The sequence below is a fragment of the Phyllobates terribilis genome, unplaced genomic scaffold, assembly GCF_046119375.1.
Source record: "Phyllobates terribilis strain yellow unplaced genomic scaffold, ASM4611937v1 Scaffold_4__5_contigs__length_816908805, whole genome shotgun sequence".
Classification (NCBI taxonomy): Eukaryota; Metazoa; Chordata; class Amphibia; order Anura; family Dendrobatidae; genus Phyllobates; species Phyllobates terribilis.
The window spans coordinates 217,027,615-217,046,005 of record NW_027362764.1 but is presented as its reverse complement, the minus strand read 5'-3'; the positions used below and the strand labels follow the sequence as shown (position 1 = coordinate 217,046,005).

The 18,391-nt window shown below is 42.3% G+C and overlaps 1 pseudogene; it reads right to left on the bottom strand.

Moving 5' to 3' along the window:
* The window catches only part of LOC141265248 (collagen alpha-6(VI) chain-like), a 341,127-nt pseudogene that overhangs the window by 204,159 nt on the left and 118,577 nt on the right, over nt 1-18,391 (bottom strand).

Below are 18,391 nucleotides of genomic sequence, written 5' to 3'. Positions count from 1 at the left end.
GCGTTGACTATGTGTCAGACTTCTTGTCTCCTGTGGCCTTGCAAAGGATGGGCTAAAAAAGTGGTGAAATGATTCCGCAAAATTGATGTTACCAGCAGATACTGTGGTTCTGTTACGGTTTGAGTGCTGAACACTTGACGGTCCCACGGTTGGCAAGTTGGAACTGTGAGATTCACTACGTGCACCACTGGTATTTTGTGGAAAAGCACATGTAAGATTCTGCAACAGTCTCTGCTGATACTCCTGCATGCGTGCATCCCTTTCTATGGCAGGAATAATTTCTGCAAATTTACTTTTGTACCGGGGATCTAACAGTGTGGCAACCCAGTAGTCAGGATTATTTCTAATTCTCACAATTTGAGGGTCATGTTGCAGGTAGTGCAGCAAGAAGGCACTCATGTGTGTTGCGCATCCAGGAGCACCAAGTCCTTGTTGTGTTGGTGGCGAGGTAACAATCATGCTTCCTTCCTCTGTCCTCTCCCCCCAGCCTCGCACAACAGAAATGTGATCAAGGTCTCCCTCATCTGATGAGTCTTCCATCAGTTCGTCCTCCACTTCTTCCTGGGCTCCTGCACCTTCCTCACTAGTTTGGCTGCTACCATGTGCCCTGGTAAAACCATCTCCCCCACCCTCACATGCCTGCCGCCTTGGTGCTGCCGACCGTCTGGACCTTGCAGATGTTAGCCCTTCCGCATACAACTCCTCCTCCTCTACTTCCTCCACCTCCTCTTGTGCCGCCACCTGACTCCGAATTCTGTTTAACATGTGCTCCAGCATGTAAATCACCGGAATAGTCATGCTGATAATGGCATCGTCAGCACTAAACATCTTCGTCGCCATTTCAAAACTGTGCAGAAGGGTGCATAGGTCCCTGATCTGAGACCACTCCTCCAGCGTGATTTGCCCCACCTCTGGATCTCGTTGGCCCAGGCTATACGTCAGAACGTATTGCACCAGGGCTTGTCGGTGCTGCCACAGTCGCTGCAACATATGCAGAGTTGAATTCCACCGGGTAGGCACATCGCATTTTAGCCGGTGAAGTGGCAGGCCCAACGACTTCTGTAGAGATGTAAGTCGCTGAGCTGCGGGATGCGAACGGCGGAAGTGAGCACACAGCGACCGTGCCCTCTGCAGAAGGCCATCTAGTCTGGGATAGTGGGCTAAAAATTGCTGGACAACCAGGTTCAACACGTGAGCCATACAAGGCACGTGTGTGACATTGCCCCGGCGAAGGGCCGCACCCAGGTTCGCAGCATTGTCGCACACGGCCTTCCCTGGTTTCAGGTCCAGTGGAGACAACCATTCATGAAATTGGTTCTCCAGAGCTGACCACAACTCCTCAGCTGTGTGACTCACATTTCCCAGACATTTCAATGTAAAAACCGCCTGATGACGTTGAGCCCTACTGCCAGCATAGTAAGGAGGTGTGCAGGATCCCTTCTGCGCAGTTAGAAAGCTTGTGGCATGACCAGACAGGCTTTGGGTGCAGGTGGAAGACCGAGAGGAGGTTGAGGAGGCAGAAGCAGTGGAGGAACTTTGACATAAAGAGGATTGACGCACAACTCGTGGGGACGGCAAGACTTGGACAGCAGCCCCTTGTCCTGCTGTCACCATAGTTACCCAGTGCCCAGTCAGCGACATGTAACGCCCCTGTCCATGCCTACTCGTCCAAGTGTCTGTGGTGAAATGCACCCTGTCACACACAGAGTTTCTCAAAGAAGCGGTGATGTTGTGTGCGACATGCTGGTGGAGCGCAGGCACACCTTTCTTTGAGAAGTAGTGCCGACTGGGCATCTGGTACTGGGGCACTGCGACGGACATAAGGTATCGAAAATCCTCTGTGTCCACCAGGCGGAAAGGCAGCATTTCTGTAGCCAAGAGCTTGCAGATGGTGAAATTCAACCTCTCAGCTTTCTCATGGCTAGGAGGAAATGGTCTTTTACTTGTCCACATCTGAGGGACCGAGGGCTGGCTATTGTGCTTAGACGGGGTTGATAAGGGTGTCCCCGGCAAACTGCCAGTCTGTGAGGAAGATGCAGGCGGACATGTTAGGTTGCCTTGATCCAAAGGTGGTGCTATCGATGTCGGACAGCACTCAACACCAGCTGGTGTTACCACCTCCAAAGAAAATGATGACCTGGCAATCACGCTGGCTGTTGCGGGTAAAGAGGTGGCAGGTCTGCGCCCCAAAACAGGTGTGACTGCTGTCCCCCCAGTCACAGAGGATGAAGAGGCCGCGGATGCACAAGATATGGCAGACGGTGGTTGGCCCGGCCGGCTAGGCCGCATTGTAGCACACTGAGCTTCCCACTGCAACTTATGCTTCATGTCCATGTGCCGGTTCATGCATGAAGTACTCAAACTATGTATTTTTTGGCCTCTACTTAGCTTTTGCTGACAAATGTTACAGATAACACGAGTTGGGTCATATTTATCCATCTGAAAAAATGCCCAGGCTATGCAAGGCTTAGCACCCATGCGACCTGAAGAGCAACCACGACTTGTGGTGAGAGGCAGAGTTGTGTTTGAGGATGCAGTTGTTGACGTGCTTCCAGTACTACGTCTCTGTCCAGGAAGGCGCAACCTGACCTCGTCGTCACTAGCATCTTCCTCCACCTCCTCTGCTGACCTCATCTCTTGGCTGACTGTGGGTTGACAGTAAGTGGGATCTCCAACCTCATCATCATCACCCTGTGCGTTATCACACCCGTCGTCCTCAGAGCCAACTTGTTCCTGCCCTGACAAAAAACTAAAGTTGTCGCTCCAATCAGGTATTTGAGTCTTATCATCGTCTTCCTCATTGTCTCCACCAACAGGAGTTACAGTTTGGGAATGAGGGTCTACATTATGGTCAGAACCTTCTGCGTCTGATCCTGGATCCGACTCATAAAGATTCTGGGCATCAGTGCAGATCATTTCCTCGCCTGGATTCACAGAAGCGCTGGAGTCAACCTCTGATTCCCAGGCTATAGTATGAGTAAACAGCTCTGCAGACTCAACCATCTGTTCTACCTCATACTCAGACGGGCAGCTGGAGATTTGGGAGCTGTGAGGAAGCAAGTGCGATTGGGGTGACACCTTTGAGGACTGGAGTATTTGTGATGTTGAAGTTGATGTGGAGGAGAGCCCACTTAAAGGAGCACTTGATATCCGTTGAAGCACCTGCTGTTTTTGTGCCTCATCTGGAATTTGTAGCGATTGGCGTGGCCGTAAGAAAGGGATCTTATCACATTGTCCGCTAAAAGAAGTAGACATTTTAGTTTGGCTGGAAGATGGTCTTTCTTCTGCAGATGTTACTGTTGCTTTAACACCTACCCCACGGACACAACCTTTTTTCCCCTTCCCAACACGCCTATTCCCCTTTCCACCAGCAGCAGGCCTTTTTCCACTCATTTTGGTGGTTAACTAATTCACAACTCTGGAGTTGTTTGCACAAAAAAACAATGGATGGGAACCGAGCAGAGCTGAGTGGCCAAACTGTGGTATTAGGCCAAAACTATTGGCTGGGTTAGATGCAGAAAAAAATTATATTCAATTTGCAACCTGATGGAGGTCAGTATAGATGGACTAATAGAACAAGTCCCACACACTGCTAGAAGGCCAAATATTTTTTCAGAGCTAGATGCAGAAAAAAATTATATTCAGTTTGCAACCTGATGGAGGTCTGTATAGATGGATTAATAGAACAAGTCCCACACACAGCTAGAAGCCCAAATATTTTTTCAGAGGTAGATGCAGATAAAAATTATTTTTAATTTGCAACCTGATGGAGGTCAGTATAGATGGACTAATAGAGAAAGTCCCACACACTGCTAGAAGGCCAAATATTTTTTCAGAGCTAGATGCAGATAAAAATTATTTTTAATTTGCAACCTGATGGAGGTCAGTATAGATGGACTAATAGAGAAAGACCCACACACTGCTAGAAGGCCAAATATTTTTTCAGAGCTAGATGCAGATAAAAATTATATTCAATTTGCAACCTGATGGAGGTCAGTATAGATGGATTAATAGAACAAGTCCCACACACAGCTAGAAGCCCAAATATTTTTTCAGAGGTACTGTAGATGCAGATAAAAATTATTTTTAATTTGCAACCTGATGGAGGTCAGTATAGATGGACTAATACAACAAGTCCCACACACAGCTAGAAGCCCAATATTTTTTCAGAGGTAGATGCAGAAAAAAATATATTCAGTTTGCAACCTGATGGAGGTCAGTATAGATGGAGTAATAGAACAAGTCCCACACACAGCTAGAAGCCCAAATATTTTTTCAGAGGTAGATGCAGATAAAAATTATTTTTAATTTGTAACCTGATGGAGGTCAGTATAGATGGACTAATAGAGAAAGTCCCACACACTGCTAGAAGGCCAAATATTTTTTCAGAGCTAGATGCAGATAAAAATTATATTCAATTTGCAACCTGATGGAGGTCAGTATAGGTGGACTAATAGAACAAGTCCCACACACTGCTAGAAGGCCAAATATTTTTTCAGAGCTAGATGCAGATAAAAATTATATTCAATTTGCAACCTGATGGAGGTCAGTATAGATGGACTAATACAACAAGTCCCACACACAGCTAGAAGCCCAAATATTTTTTCAGAGGTACTGTAGATGCAGATAAAAATTATTTTTAATTTGCAACCTGATGGAGGTCAGTATAGATGGACTAATAGAGAAAGTCCCACACACTGCTAGAAGGCCAAATATTTTTTCAGAGCTAGATGCAGAAAAAAATTATATTCAGTTTGCAACCTGATGGAGGTCAGTATAGATGGACTAATAGAGAAAGTCCCACACACTGCTAGAAGGCCACATATTTTTCAGAGGTAGATGCAGAAAAAAATATATTCAGTTTGCAACCTGATGGAGGTCTGTATAGATGGATTAATAGAACAAGTCCCACACACAGCTAGAAGCCCAATATTTTTTCAGAGGTAGATGCAGAAAAAAATATATTCAGTTTGCTGTTATGTTCTGCTACCAAAGCTAAGGAAAGAGAGGAGATCTGTCCCTACTATGAGACTCAGCTGAATCCCTACGATGTAACAGGGAACCTGATCCTGCGATCAGACCTGCTAAAGTCCTAATCTAGTCTGTACGAAGACCTATAGATGTGGGGAGGGAATCCCTACAAGTACTAAGGACTGGGAGGAATATGGACACCTCCTAACAGAAATAGTAGCAGACAGACGAACAAACAAAATAGATAGAACATAGAGGTCCGTAGACCAAGCAAACTAACAGAGTTAGATACAGAGCACAGGCTAGCTAGAAAGTAGATATACAATGAAGTCCAGCAAAGCCAGAAGGGCGGAGCAGGACTAAATAGACCAACAAGGTCATGTGACCAGCAAAGGAAAAAAAACCTAACAGCAAGGTTCTAACAGTACCCCCCCTTCTAAGAGGATCCTCCGGATCCCCTAGGACCAGGCTTATCAGGAAATCTCCTGTGAAACGCTCTGATAAGTCTGGACGCGGAAACATCATCTGACCTCACCCAAGAGTTATCCTCGGGTCCGAAACCTTTCCAGGCCACAAGATACTGCAAACTCCCTCTATACCGTCTAGAGTCAAGGATGCGAGAAATTTCATATTCCCCGTCCTCCACCACCGGAGGAACAGAGGCAGAGGCGTCACCATCCGACACAACAGCTTTTTTTAACAGAGAGACATGAAAGACCGGATTAATTCTCCAGGAGGTAGGAACCTCCAACCTAACAGCAGATTGGTTGACAACCTGAAGCACCTTAAAGGGCCCTACAAACTTGGGACCCAATTTCTTAGAAGGAATCCTCAACCGCAGATTCCTAGAGGACAACCAAACCATGTCACCAACAGCGAACAAAACCTCCTGTCGTTTCCTATCAAAGTAGTCTTTAGATTTTCTGTTGGCCTCCTGAAGATTACCACGCACATCCGTCCAAACTCTTTCCAAATCACCGGAAAAATTCTCCTCCTCAGGCACGGCAGATCCCAACTTGGAGAACGACCCAAACGACGGATGTCTCCCAGAGCAACAAAAAAAAGGCGAACAACCAGCAGAAGAAGATGTATGATTGTTCAGAGCAAATCCGGCAAGTGGCAGAAACTCAGACCACCCCTCTTGATTGTCTGCCACAAAACAACGCAAGAACTGCTCAACATCCTGGTTTTTCCTTTCTGTCTGGCCATTAGATTCAGGATGATATCCGGACGAAAACGACAAATGAATTCCCAACCTGTCACAAAAGGCACGCCAAAAACGAGCCACGAACTGAGGACCCCTATCAGAAACAATGTCGGTAGGAACGCCATGAAGTCTGACAATTTCCTTGACAAAGGCCTTAGCGAGAGTTTTAGCGCAGGGCAGTTTGACGAAGGGAACCAAGTGACACATCTTGCTAAAACGGTCCACGACCACCCAGATGACAGTAAAACCCTCAGAGGGGGGAAGGTCAGTTATAAAGTCCATAGCCAAATGTGTCCAAGGAGCACTGGGGACCTCCAAAGGACAAAGCAACCCCGCAGCAGGAGTATGTGAGGACTTAGATCTAGCACATATAGTACATTGGCGCACCCACTTAATGACTTCCTTCTGCCATCCAGGCCACCAAAAACTGCGACCCACCAGTCTCTTGGTCTCAGAGATTCCGGGATGACCTGCCAACCGAGATTCGTGACACTCAACAAACAAATCTCTCCTAAAGGTCTCAGGCACAAACAACCTCCCATGAGGAGTGTTAGATGGGGCATTCTCCTGAGCTTTAAGAATCTCATCTTCCAAAACGGAGTCTAAAGCAGCTATCACAACACCTTCTTGTAAAATGTTTTCCTCTTTCTCAGCACCGACTATGGGAGAAAAACTGCGAGACAAGGCATCCGCCTTAACATTCTTAGTACCAGGGATGTAAGTAACGGAGAAATTAAACCGCGAGAAAAACAGTGCCCACCTAGCCTGACGGGCATTCAGGCGCTTGGCAGCATCAAGATATATCAGATTTTTATGATCCGTAAGAACCTGAACGGGAAATTCCGCACCTTCCAAGAAGTGGCGCCAGTGTTCAAATGCGAGTTTAATAGCCAATAATTCCCGATTACCAATATCGTAATTCAATTCAGTCTCCGAAAATTTTTTTGAAAAAAAGGCACAGGGATGTAATCCATCCCCGTTATCCTGAGACAATACTGCGCCAACCCCCACAGAGGAAGCATCAACCTCAACCAAAAACGGCCTAGTAACATCAGGCTGCATAAGGATGGGAGCAGAGGTGAACCTCTCCTTGAGATACACAAAAGCTTCAATGGCCTCAGAAGACCACTGAACCGCATCAGCACCTTTCCTGGTGAGATCAGTCAGAGGTTTGACAATACTAGAAAATTTTTTTATGAACTTTCTATAGTAATTGGCGAAACCCAAAAACCTCTGTATCGATTTCAAACCAATAGGCCTAGGCCATTCCTGCACAGCCTGAACCTTAACCGGATCCATCTCAAAACCTTTGCTGGAGATAATGTAGCCCAAAAAACTAATTCTCTGTACAGCGAACTCACATTTCTCCAGCTTAGCAAAAAGCGAATTGTCCATTAATAACTGTAATACCTCACGCACGCTCCGCCAATGAGACTCCAGATCTGGCGAATAAATCAAAATGTCATCCAAATACACAACCACATTTTTACCGATCAAAGGTCTAAGGATGTCATTAATCAGATTCTGAAAAAATGCAGGAGCATTAGTAAGACCAAAAGGCATAACCAGATTCTCAAAATGACCCACAGGAGTGTTAAAAGCAGTCTTCCATTCATCACCCTCCTTCATGCGCAACAGATTGTATGCCCCCTTAAGGTCAATTTTAGAGAACCACTTGGCCCCCAATAACTGGTTAAACAGATCAGGAATCAATGGCAGTGGGTAAGGATTGCGTACCGTAATTTTGTTAATCTCACGAAAATCCAGACAAGGACGTAAACCGCCGTCCTTTTTTTTTACAAAAAAAAAATCCAACCGCCACAGGAGACTTAGAGGGCCTAATGTGACCGGCGGCCAAGCTTGTCTGTATGTATTCCTCCAAAGCCTTCCTCTCAGGAATAGTAAGGTTAAATAAACGACTCTTAGGAAGAGTCGCTCCAGGGACAAATTCAATAGAACAATCATAGTCTCTATGGGGAGGCAAAACCTGCGATTCCTTCTCAGAAAAAACTCTCCAAAAATCCTGAATAGGAACAGGCAATTCTCCCCTATCCAAAGCTGCAATACGCCCGTTACAACACTTGTCATAACATTTATGGCTCCAGGATTTAATTTCACTGGTAGACCAATCCAGTACAGGATTGTGAAATTTTAACCAGGGCAAACCCAATATTACTGGAGAAGGCAAGTTATTCAACACTACCAAATCCAATTTCTCATGGTGAACACCATTAATAGTGAGAGGAAATTCACTGACCTTGAGAGTAATATTCTTCAAAGGGGAGCCATCCACAGAAACCACAGCAATGGGGGATGACAAAGGTTCAGGTTTTAAATTGAGTTTTTCCACGAATCCCCCATCAATTACATTCAGTGTAGACCCGCAATCAACAAACACCCGAAATTCCATTAATTTTTCCTGAGCAATCGTGGAAGCAGCTAAAAATATACCCTTGGAATTTAAACAGGCAATACGGGCGTGACTGACCATTTTTTTTTCTTTCTTCATACGAAGCTCACAGCCTTTAATCAAATGACCAGTTTTTCCGCAATAGAAACACAAGCCTTGCGAAAAACGACGGTCTTTTTCTTGAGAGCGAGGTGCCACCGATCCAATCTCCATCGGTTCACCACTGTTAGTACACACATTATCATAACCAGAAACTGACATAGCAGAGGATTTGCTCTCATTAACCCTAGCACGCAGTCTTCTATCCACCCGTATAGCTAATTGCATAGCCTGTTGCAAATCTTCAGGTGTAGGATAAGCAATTAGCAGGTCTTTAACCCTTTCACTGAGCCCAGCAAGAAATAGACTTTTCAGAGCAGAATCGTTCCACCCTGTTTGAGTGGACCAACGACGAAAATGTGTACAATATTTTTCCACATTACCCAATCCTTGTTTTAGACGTCTCAACTCAGTCTCAGCTGATGCGACACGGTCAGGATCATCATATAATAGTCCCAAAGCAGAAAAAAAACTATCCACTGATCTGAAGCATGAATCACTAGGTTGCAAAGAAAAGGCCCACTCCTGAGGCTCTTTGCGCAAAAGTGACATTATGAACCCTACGCGCTGGGATTCATCCCCAGAGGACTTAGGTCTCAAACGAAAATACAATAAGCAAGCATTTTTAAATGAAAAAAATTCTCGGTGTTCACCAAAAAACAAATCCGGCAAACATACCTTAGGCTCCAAGAAATGTGCTCCAGGACAGTTACTCACGTGCTGACGGAGCTCGGCCACCTCCAGAGAGAGTCCCTGCAGGCGATGAGCCAAATCCTGAACCGACACCATGATGGAACAGAAAAATCTTTCCTTAGAGAATTTGCAGGCTGGACTTACTGTTATGTTCTGCTACCAAAGCTAAGGAAAGAGAGGAGATCTGTCCCTACTATGAGACTCAGCTGAATCCCTACGATGTAACAGGGAACCTGATCCTGCGATCAGACCTGCTAAAGTCCTAATCTAGTCTGTACGAAGACCTATAGATGTGGGGAGGGAATCCCTACAAGTACTAAGGACTGGGAGGAATATGGACACCTCCTAACAGAAATAGTAGCAGACAGACGAACAAACAAAATAGATAGAACATAGAGGTCCGTAGACCAAGCAAACTAACAGAGTTAGATACAGAGCACAGGCTAGCTAGAAAGTAGATATACAATGAAGTCCAGCAAAGCCAGAAGGGCGGAGCAGGACTAAATAGGCCAACAAGGTCATGTGACCAGCAAAGGAAAAAAAACCTAACAGCAAGGTTCTAACATTTGCAACCTGATGGAGGTCAGTATAGATGGACTAATACAACAAGTCCCACACACAGCTAGAAGCCCAATATTTTTTCAGAGGTAGATGCAGAAAAAAATATATTCAGTTTGCAACCTGATGGAGGTCTGTATAGATGGATTAATAGAACAAGTCCCACACACAGCTAGAAGCCCAATATTTTTTCAGAGGTAGATGCAGAAAAAAATATATTCAGTTTGCAACCTGATGGAGGTCAGTATAGATGGACAAATAGAACAAGTCCCACACACAGCTAGAAGCCCAATATTTTTTCAGAGGTAGATGCAGAAAAAAATATATTCAGTTTGCAACCTGATGGAGGTCAGTATAGATGGACTAATACAACAAGTCCCACACACAGCTAGAAGCCCAATATTTTTTCAGAGGTAGATGCAGAAAAAAATATATTCAGTTTGCAACCTGATGGAGGTCTGTATAGATGGATTAATAGAACAAGTCCCACACACAGCTAGAAGCCCAATATTTTTTCAGAGGTAGATGCAGAAAAAAATATATTCAGTTTGCAACCTGATGGAGGTCAGTATAGATGGACTAATACAACAAGTCCCACACACAGCTAGAAGCCCAATATTTTTTCAGAGCTAGATGCAGAAAAAAATTATATTCAATTTGCAACCTGATGGAGGTCAGACTAATAGAATGATGCTATGCCCAAAAGATTTTACTTCACTAGGTGCAGTAAAAAAATTGGTATTCTATACACAGGTGGTATATCTTGCAACACAGATAGGCTACTCCACTGACTAACACACTCTGCAATAGGCCAAAAAGGATTAGCTTTGCTAGATTCAGCCAAATGCTGTGAAAAAAACTTGCACAGCACTGGCACAGACCTGCCTGGCAAAAACTGATAGGAACTGATGTAACCTAGTCCTGAAAAGGACTCCAATTACAATTAGTCTTTACTCCCACAATCTATCTATTTAAGAGCACAGACCTGCCTGATAAAAGTCGTAGGAAATGCTGTAACCTAGTCCTTAAAAGGACTGCAATCACAACTATTCCCTACTCCCAAGCTATCTGTAGATTTGTGCGAAAATTGGCTTGAAATTAACAAGGTATAGCGCACACAGCAACAGCGGTGCCGTCTAACACGCAGCTGCAGCAGTGAGAAAATGGTGGCGACGGGGAAAATGGCTTGGTCTTATAGGGCAAGGACATGTGACATACATTGCCAATGACACATGCCCTTGCTTGTGTGAAAAAAAGCACTTCGCTCCGTGTGTGCGCTGCTGATAGGCTGACAGATTGCACCTCCCCACTGTAAATGCGGGAAAGAGAAAAAAAAAATGGAGATCTTCATTGTTCCTGCAGAGATCCATCCCCTGCCCCTCCCCCCACCCCGCTGTACACTCAAACTGCGTATTAACATTAATTTTCATCATTACTGAGAAAAAATCCAGTTATGATTTTGGTGCACGAACAGTTATCGAACATAACCTCGAACAGCCGAATTTTTCTCAAATTGTTCGTGTTCGCCGAACGGCTCGAACACCGCCCAAAACAGCTCGAATTTGAGATTGGCGAACAGTTCGAGTAGAACAACGCTCATCTCTATTCAGCAATAAAATTAATCATCAAAATAAAAATTGCCCAATAATTGTGCCAATAGTGTAGGTCTGCAAATTTATAATAAAACCTATGTGTAAAGTCGATTATATTTCCATTTTATTAGTGGAGCCGGAACAATGAGAAATAAAATGGCTTTGCATAGGTGGAACCTTCACTTTATAGAATACATTTATAATTATTGAAAAATTCATGATAAAATGAGTGTAATTGTTTCCGAAAGGAACACAGATTTCCAAAATTTGCAAGTTCCTTATAGAACTCAATTGTAATAATTCCAGATTTACAGTAAGCACTGAACAGTGGTCATTTTACACATTAATTAGTTAATTACACCTTAATTAATAGTAATAAAATGATTTATTAGCAGACAACTATTATGCGCTCGATTTAATGTCATTAAAATAGTATATAGAGACATTCTGTATTTTATCATGGAAATAGCAGAATATGACTCACCTGATTTTTCACATACAGCATCAGATATGTTGAGAAAAATGTCCATTAATCCTTCAAACTGTTCAACAAAGAACCATTTGCCTTTGGATCCTGCCATTGTTATTAGCTCTTCAGTTTTGGCTTCATGTACTCCAATTGCAAATATTGTGATCCCAGCTTTTTCAAGAGATTTTGAAGTTTCATTAAGTTTTTCACAATCATGAGATTCACCGTCAGTTACAACAATAAGATACTGAGGGACTCCTCTACGTTGACGACTGCCATGTTGCTCACTAAAGAATTCCTTTGAAAACTGTAAGGCTTTAGCAGTGTATGTATTTATTCCTGATTTTGTATCTTCTTCAATAGCTTTAATAATATCATTTTTATTGCTGTATGTATTTAGGTAGAACATCTTGTAGGGGTCATCTGCGTATTTCAGAGCTCCAATTTGAACTTTATCTGGTGAAACATCTGATTTATTCACAAAGGACATCACAAAGGATTTCATTATCTTAGCTTGCTCATGGGTTATACTACTTGATGTATCAATCACGAAAACAATGTCCGCCTGTTGTATTCGTGGACAATCTGTGAACACACAAAAAAAACATTTTTTGGTATTTTTTACTTAAATCATTTCTTTTTAAAAAAAGAAAAATATATCTTATTTATTTTTGTCAGCTTTTCGTGCCCAAGATTTACATTCATGGCATATTCCTGGGATATGATATCAATGATTAATTACCAACAGTCCACTAGTTGAGAGCTTTAAAGTGGTCATACCTCTTAGATTGCTTAGAACCCCATCCTGCTATACACTTACACCCAGCTAAATTTCGATGTGTTCTCAATAGGGAGAGGAAAATAAGCTATTTTGCCATCAACTTATTTTTCTTATAGAAAAAGTCCCTAAATGGATCAGGCATGTTGAAATCAACATGCTCAAACCTTCTTTTCTCTAATATTGAATGATAGACTTGTGAGGGCCCCCATATACTTCATATGGTTGGCCAGTCCCACCATTCATTTGTTTATAGCCACTTTTACTAATCATGACCAGGAAAGTGCAGAGCCACTTCTTCTCCTTTTGGCTCCACCGGGTTTTCTATGAATATAAATAGACAGACCGAACTGTATGGATGTGTAACATAACTATGGTCAGGGTACTACCAAATTAAATATGTAGCCTACAAAATTGGAGTATTTTCCCAAATCAAATATAAATCCATATTGATATATAAAAAACACTTTATTTCATAGATAAGATTAAAATCACATAACAAAGTTAAGAAAATAGATCTTTCGGGGTAGGGATACACACAAGTGCAGAGCAGCAATAATAAGTGGGTCCTAGGGGAACAGCTGACTGACCCTATTCAACAATAGCATATAATAGATCTATAACACATGTGAACAATATAAACATGGCAATAGACACTGTATGGAGTTGGAACAGTCTCCCTAAGGTAGGTACCTCCACACAGAGAACAACAATCAAAAAGAGCCACCAAAGAAAGTTGAACAGGCAAAATAGCAATCACAGGTAGAATCAGGGAGCTCACCCATAAGGTACTGCAGTTACCACTAGGCCACTCTGCAACCCCACTAGGCCACATCTGCAGAGTGGCCTAGTGGTAACTGCAGTACCTTATGGGTGAGCTCCCTGATTCTACCTGTGATTGCTATTTTGCCTGTTCAACTTTCTTTGGTGGCTCTTTTTGATTGTTGTTCTCTGTGTGGAGGTACCTACCTTAGGGAGACTGTTCCAGCTCCATACAGTGTCTATTGCCATGTTTATATTGTTCACATGTGTTATAGATCTATTATATGCTATTGTTGAATAGGGTCAGTCAGCTGTTCCCCTAGGACCCACTTATTATTGCTGCTCTGCACTTGTGTGTATCCCTACCCCGAAAGATCTATTTTCTTAACTTTGTTATGTGATTTTAATCTTATCTATGAAATAAAGTGTTTTTTATATATCAATATGGATTTATATTTGATTTGGGAAAATACTCCAATTTTGTAGGCTACGGGTTTTCTATGAAGCCTGTTTGGTTGGCCATTGACAACTATGCGCCCTGACCATGCCACTTCTAGAGAAAAGCCAAGCAGCCATCAAAATAACAAATAAAGTTTGTAATTCTAAAGGAGATGTAATTCAGAATGGTGAATAGTAAAAGGAGATAGTGGAGATCAAAAGCAGTTAGCTAAATAACATCAAGAATGTGACAGGAATGGACATAAAGCAATTGAAGAAGCCATGGAAAACAGAGAAGCATGGTGAGAACTGGCCTAGAGAGGATCAAATGATCAGACATGACAGCATGGATAGAACCAAATGAAATACATGCAATATAACTGGAATTAGTCCTGCATCTCTGTAATCATCACATGACCGGAATCGAGCATGTTGAATCATAATATGTCCAATCCTCTGTTACTGCAGAAGCTAAGCAACTACAAGAGGAATCTGGCAGTAACTTATTTTACTCTCTCCATTAATATAAACATGCATGCTCAGGCTGAGCTGTTAAGAAGAGAACAACATCTTTTATGAGATATATATATATATATATATATATATATATATATATATATATATATATATATATTTACTATTAACTGCAGATAAATATTCTATAATATAGTACATGCACTGAACTAGATATTATATGTACGCTGACCTTCTTTACAGATATCAACAAGCAGTTCTTCTTCCTTAAACTTCAGTGTTTCAAAAGACTCCACATAATGTACTTGTCCTGTAGGCCCACTTATTTCTTCTAGTTGGGTTTTATTTGCATTGAATATGCCTACAGAGATAATGTTCACACTACTGTTCCTCAAAGACTCAGACTGAAGTTTAACATCACATCATCTTGTGCTTTTCCATCTGTTATGAGTATAAGGAGCTTTTTCACCTTAGGTCTGGCACCTTTGTTTTCTGTGAAGTATTGGGACACAAATTCTAAGGCTTTCCCAGTGTATGTACCCTTGTCCATGTATGCCATTTTCTCGATTGATTCCCAGATAATAGTTTTGTTTCCACCCTTACTTAGCTGAAGCACTTCTACGTTGACATCACTGAATTGGACAATACCAAATTGAACGTTATCCGGACCAACCTCTGTTTTGTTAACCAGGCTTTTCATAAAGTCCTTCATTTTAATAAAGTTATCTGTGCCTATGCTTCCAGAACTGTCAACCAGGAACATGATATCAGCCTGAACTTTCTGGCAAACTATAAAGACAAAAATAGTTTTAATAGTTTTAGTATTACTATTTAATATTCATTCTTAATTATTTTGCAATATAGTGCTTATTTTACCTTCACTAGAACAGATTTCATTGGCTATCAGGTTTTTTATGTCCTTCAAAGAATCAAAATTGTTTACAAAATAGACCCTTTTGGGATCTCCAGCGATTTCCAGTAACTGAGTCTGGTTGGCTTTTTTAACTCCAATTGCATACATATTTACTTTGTTTTGCCTGAGGATGATGGAAGCTTCCTTGACGCTATCTTGAGATTCTCCATCTGTAAGAACAATAAAATACACAGGCACATTCCCAGGCCTGACATTGGAGGGATCTAATATTATTTTACTAGTGGAATTTATTGCTTCTCCTGTGTTGGTTCCTTCACCTATTTGACTGATCTTCTGTATGTCCAGTTTCAATTGGATTTTATTGTAATCATTGCCAATGTCAATCTCCAGTTGACTGCTATCAGAGTATTGAATAGCTGCAATGCGGACCTTTTGAGGCCCAATTTCAAACATATCTATTAGCTCCACCAGAAATGTCTTCATCGCTTTAAAGTCCAAGGGAAAAATACTTCCAGAGCTATCAATGAGCAAATAAATATCAGCTACCTCTGTCTTCTGACATCCTGCAAAGAAATAATAGTTAATTGAACAAATATTTCCACTCACAGTCAATTTTCAATATTCAAATTAGATAATTAGGTTAAAATACATAAAAATGACAGGTAGATGGTGCTCTTCGGTGCTCTGTGTTTTTCTCAAGACAGAAATTATACCTCCAATTTTTTTTATCTGGAAAGGCCTCATTTTTGATTCCTATGTTTTGTTACATAACAACAATTGCTTTCCATATGATCTAATAGGGTGTGAGAAGAACAGCTTCCCCTGTAAAGGAAATGACATACCCATGTTTCACATGGTTACTCATTAAGTTGAATGGACACATGTAATACAATATTGTCATCTGTGGCCACTAGTGATGAGTGAGCGTGCTCGTTTAACCCTTTAATCGAGCATGCTCGGGTGCTCGCCGAGTATTTACGGCGTGCTCAGCATCTATGTTTGAGCCGCCACGGCTGCATGTGTCACAGCTGCTGGACAGCTGCGACACATGCAGGGATTGCCTAACAAACAGGCAATCCCTGCATGTGTCGCAGCTGTCTAACAGCTGTGACACATACAGCTGTGGCGGATCAAACATAGATGCCGAGCACGCCGCAAATACTCGGCGAGCACCCGAGCGTGCTCAATTAAAGGCTTAAATGAGCATGCTCGCTCAACACTAGTCACCACCCTTAACTCCATCTGCTGAGATTGTGGAAATCTGTTGATGACCCAAGTGACTACAGATATATGAATATGATGAGACCTACAGTACTTGATGGGTGAAGCCTGAAGGCAACTACAGGCTTTTAGGATTTGAATCCAACATTAACTACTACTACTTTCTCTAAGCAAAGATGCTTACCTATTCATTAAAATTGAAAGCAGTAATTTTTTATCATCTTACCTAGTTTTATTTCATGGCTTCGTCTTGGTGTGTAAATAATATCTCTTTCAACAACATTCACAATTTTCTTCTGTAAAATGTCGACTTTTTTTGAAAGATCAGAAAATGTGTTCACCTTGATTTGATAACTGTGCATTGGATGTGATGCAATTTGGTTCATTTGTGTTTCGTTAGCTTGAGAGATGCCCACAGTAAAAATTCTGACATTTTCTCTTCGCAGTAAATATGCAGCTTCAAGCACACTATCTGCAGAGGACTTATGAGTGACCAGGACTGCTAGTTGCTGTATTCCTTGCTTCTTTCTTCTTGCCAGAGTATGACCAAACACTTCACTTTTTGTATAATTAATTGCACCTCCAATATTTGCAATCTTTTCAGTTGAAAGTTGAATGTCTCCAATATGTTTTTCCACAATAGTTTTGTTGACTCCAGTATTGAGAGGGACAATGACTTCTGCTTTACTACTGAATGCCACCAAGCCCACATGGGTGCAGTAGTCACTTATTTTCAGATTGGATAAGACATTAAGTAAGAAATCTTTCAAGTCTTTGTGTTCTGGTAATGTGTGCTGAGATGTATCCACCATTAACACCAGATCTGCCGCTATGCCAGTGTCACACACTGAAAAGTGACAGGAAAAAAAACTTATCAACATAAACATGAAATTTCAAGACATTTTAAAACAAATTTTGTAAAGATATAGACTTAAGTAAAAGGATATACTTAAAATATACTTGGTCTCTGATGACTTTTCAGAATCAGCTATTATGTACAGTATGTTCATGAGGAATAGCACTATTTAAGGCAATGTAAATGACATGTAGAATTGATATCTAATTTCCACCTCTGCAGCTCAATCTGTAGTTGTAAGTTGTCTCTGAGCTAGTGGATGGAGACCAGCTGGGTACAGACTAGCTGCTATGATTTCTTTAATACAGAGAGAACAGATCCCTATCAACATATCCTGCTCTCCTATCTGTCTGTAACACACCCTCATAAGCTAGCGCAGCTTGGAGTACATTGCACAGCAGTATTAAGTAGGGTAGTTGTGAATCCAGTTTTGGGATGACATAGAAAAAATGTAAGAAAGCAACAGCACCATCTTCAAATGTACATCTCTTACCTTCTCTGTTTTTCTTTCAAACTTTCCAGCTCCATTTCCCCATTCACCCTCCAAAAATCTCTATGGGCTGCATGCTATTGTGGCGCCCCTGAGGGTTCAGTCGCCACTTAGGTACTGCACCTCACCCAGAGGTGTGGTATCCCCTTCTCTCAGGTAAGGAGGGAGTGCTGCCCGGAACCCCAACACCTGCATCCAACACTACACTTCTCCAGGCCGGCTGGAAGGGCAACATGCATGTGCGCAGCTGCTGAGTCCTGTCCCTGGCTGGAGTGGAGGGAACCCAGAGGTAGGGGGAACCAGTAGTGGGTGTGGGTGGAGGAAGCTGTTTAGGGGAGCACTATAGAGTGAGCTATATAAAGGGAAGCCATCTTAGGGTGACAGATCAGTCAGATCAGTGAGTGAGAGAAGTCAGTCTGGGAGCAGAGGCTCTTTAGGAGCTCTGCTTCACAAGCAGGGCCCAGTCCTAGAGGTCCAGGTGGGGAGCAGAGGAGTAGGC